Source organism: Nothobranchius furzeri, unplaced genomic scaffold (assembly GCF_043380555.1).
Source record: "Nothobranchius furzeri strain GRZ-AD unplaced genomic scaffold, NfurGRZ-RIMD1 Scf228, whole genome shotgun sequence".
Lineage (NCBI taxonomy): Eukaryota > Metazoa > Chordata > Actinopteri > Cyprinodontiformes > Nothobranchiidae > Nothobranchius > Nothobranchius furzeri.
Window position 1 is genome coordinate 13575 of NW_027223244.1, and position 3926 is coordinate 17500.

Genomic DNA, 3926 nt, shown 5'->3' on the forward strand with positions numbered 1-3926 from the left:
TTATGGCCAGTAAATGAAAAGTGCCTGCGCCCCTGGAGGTTTTGGAAGGTGCGAGCGATGACCATGCTCGGGTTAGTAGGTGAGGCCATCGGAAAACCAGCGTGAGTTGGCGGGTTTGGGTGGCAATCTATTCCAGGCAGAGTCGACTATCTCTGGGCATCAATTTTGGGATTTTTCCGGCTCTGGTTCTGGGAGAAACGCAGGGGCAAAGTGCACGAGCCGCGGCCGATTTTGGTGGCCTGTCCCTGGGCACAAAGTCTGAGGAGTGTGGGCCTGGTTCTCCGAAAAATACCAGTCTGCTGGAGCTCACTCCCATGGCTCCAGGGGGCACGGCACACCCCCCGGTAGCCGACCAAAGTGATCTACTCGGGCCAGACTCGGACCCACGACCCGGGGTGAGAACCACAACTACTGGTCATCCTTTTGACCTCCAGGGGGCGCGGCAGAGCCTCCCCAGTCCGACGCAAGTGCCCCACTTGGGCCATACTCAGACCCACGGCCCGGGGCGAGAACCACAACTACTGGTCATCCTTTAGACCTCCAGGGGGCCCGGCACAGCCTCCCTAGACCGACACAAGTGCTCCACTTTGGCTGTACTCTGACCCAAGTCCCGGTGCGAGAACCACAACTACTGGTCATCCTTTAGACCTCCAGGGGGCCCGGCACAGCCTCCCTAGGCCGACACAAGTGCTCCACTTGGGCTATACTCTGACCCAAGTCCCGGGGCGAGAACCACAACTACTGGTCATCCTTTTGACCTCATGGTCATCCTTTAGACCTCCGGGGGGCACGGCACAGCCTCCCTAGTCCGACACAAGTGCTCCACTTGGGCTATACTCTGACCCAAGTCCCGGGGCGAGAACCACAACTACTGGTCATCCTTTAGACCTCCAGGGGGCACGGCACACCCCCCGGTAGCCGACCAAAGTGCTCTACTCGGGCCAGACTCGGATCCACGACCTGGGGTGAGAACCACAACTACTGGTCATCCTTTAGACCTCCAGGGGGCACGGCACAGCCTCCCTAGTCTGACACAAGTGCTCCACTTGGGCTATACTCGGACCCACGACCCGGGGTGAGAACCACAACTACTGGTCATCCTTTAGACCTCCAGGGGGCACGGCACAGCCTCCCTAGTCCGACACAAGTGCTCCACTTGGGCTATACTCGGACCCAAGTCCCGGGGCGAGAACCACAACTACTGGTCATCCTTTAGACCTCCAGGGGGCACGGCACACCCCCCGGTAGCCGACCAAAGTGCTCTACTCGGGCCAGACTCGGACCCACGACCCGGGGTGAGAACCACAACTACTGGTCATCCTTTAGACCTCCAGGGGGCACGGCACAGCCTCCCTAGTCCGACACAAGTGCTCCACTTGGGCTATACTCGGACCCACGACCCGGGGTGAGAACCACAACTACTGGTCATCCTTTAGACCTCCAGGGGGCACGGCACAGCCTCCCTAGTCCGACACAAGTGCTCCACTTGGGCTATACTCGGACCCAAGTCCCGGGGCGAGAACCACAACTACTGGTCATCCTTTAGACCTCCAGGGGGCCCGGCACAGCCTCCCTAGTCCGACACAAGTGCTCCACTTGGGCTATACTCTGACCCAAGTCCCGGGGCGAGAACCACAACTAATGGTCATCCTTTAGACCTCCAGTGGGGCCCGGCACAGCCTCCCTAGGCCGACACAAGTGCTCCACTTGGGCTATACTCTGACCCAAGTCCCGGGGCGAGAACCACAACTAATGGTCATCCTTTAGACCTCCAGGGGGCCCGGCACAGCCTCCCTAGACCGACACAAGTGCTCCACTTGGGCTAAACTCTGACCCAAGTCCCGGGGCGAGAACCACAACTACTGGTCATCCTTTAGACCTCCAGGGGGCACGGCACAGCCTCCCTAGTCCGACACAAGTGCTCCACTTGGGCTATACTCTGACCCAAGTCCCGGGGCGAGAACCACAACTACTGGTCATCCTTTAGACCTCCAGGGGGCACGGCACAGCCTCCCTAGTCCGACACAAGTGCTCCACTTGGGCTATACTCGGACCCACGACCCGGGGCGAGAACCACAACTACTGGTCATCCTTTAGACCTCCAGGGGGCACGGCACAGCCTCCCTAGTCCGACACAAGTGCTCCACTTGGGCTATACTCTGACCCAAGTCCCGGGGCGAGAACCACAACTACTGGTCATCCTTTAGACCTCCAGGGGGCACGGCACAGCCTCCCTAGTCCGACACAAGTGCTCCACTTGGGCTATTCTCTGACCCAAGTCCCGGGGCGAGAACCACAACTACTGGTCATCCTTTAGACCTCCAGGGGGCACGGCACACCCCCCGGTAGCCGACCAAAGTGCTCTACTCGGGCCAGACTCGGACCCACGACCCGGGGTGAGAACCACAACTACTGGTCATCCTTTAGACCTCCAGGGGGCACGGCACAGCCTCCCTAGTCTGACACAAGTGCTCCACTTGGGCTATACTCGGACCCACGACCCGGGGTGAGAACCACAACTACTGGTCATCCGTTAGACCTCCAGGGGGCACGGCACAGCCTCCCTAGTCCGACACAAGTGCTCCACTTGGGCTATACTCGGACCCAAGTCCCGGGGCGAGAACCACAACTACTGGTCATCCTTTAGACCTCCAGGGGGCACGGCACACCCCCCGGTAGCCGACCAAAGTGCTCTACTCGGGCCAGACTCGGACCCACGACCCGGGGTGAGAACCACAACTACTGGTCATCCTTTAGACCTCCAGGGGGCACGGCACAGCCTCCCTAGTCCGACACAAGTGCTCCACTTGGGCTATACTCGGACCCACGACCCGGGGTGAGAACCACAACTACTGGTCATCCTTTAGACCTCCAGGGGGCACGGCACAGCCTCCCTAGTCCGACACAAGTGCTCCACTTGGGCTATACTCGGACCCAAGTCCCGGGGCGAGAACCACAACTACTGGTCATCCTTTAGACCTCCAGGGGGCCCGGCACAGCCTCCCTAGTCCGACACAAGTGCTCCACTTGGGCTATACTCTGACCCAAGTCCCGGGGCGAGAACCACAACTAATGGTCATCCTTTAGACCTCCAGTGGGGCCCGGCACAGCCTCCCTAGGCCGACACAAGTGCTCCACTTGGGCTATACTCTGACCCAAGTCCCGGGGCGAGAACCACAACTAATGGTCATCCTTTAGACCTCCAGGGGGCCCGGCACAGCCTCCCTAGACCGACACAAGTGCTCCACTTGGGCTAAACTCTGACCCAAGTCCCGGGGCGAGAACCACAACTACTGGTCATCCTTTAGACCTCCAGGGGGCACGGCACAGCCTCCCTAGTCCGACACAAGTGCTCCACTTGGGCTATACTCTGACCCAAGTCCCGGGGCGAGAACCACAACTACTGGTCATCCTTTAGACCTCCAGGGGGCACGGCACAGCCTCCCTAGTCCGACACAAGTGCTCCACTTGGGCTATACTCGGACCCACGACCCGGGGCGAGAACCACAACTACTGGTCATCCTTTAGACCTCCAGGGGGCACGGCACAGCCTCCCTAGTCCGACACAAGTGCTCCACTTGGGCTATACTCTGACCCAAGTCCCGGGGCGAGAACCACAACTACTGGTCATCCTTTAGACCTCCAGGGGGCACGGCACAGCCTCCCTAGTCCGACACAAGTGCTCCACTTGGGCTATTCTCTGACCCAAGTCCCGGGGCGAGAACCACAACTACTGGTCATCCTTTAGACCTCCAGGGGGCACGACACAGCCTCCCTAGTCCGACCCAAGTGCTCCACTTGGGCTATACTCTGACCCAAGTCCCGGGGCGAGAACCACAACTACTGGTCATCCTTTAGACCTCCAGGGGGCACGGCACAGCCTCCCTAGTCCGACACAAGTGCTCCACTTGGGCTATACTCTGACC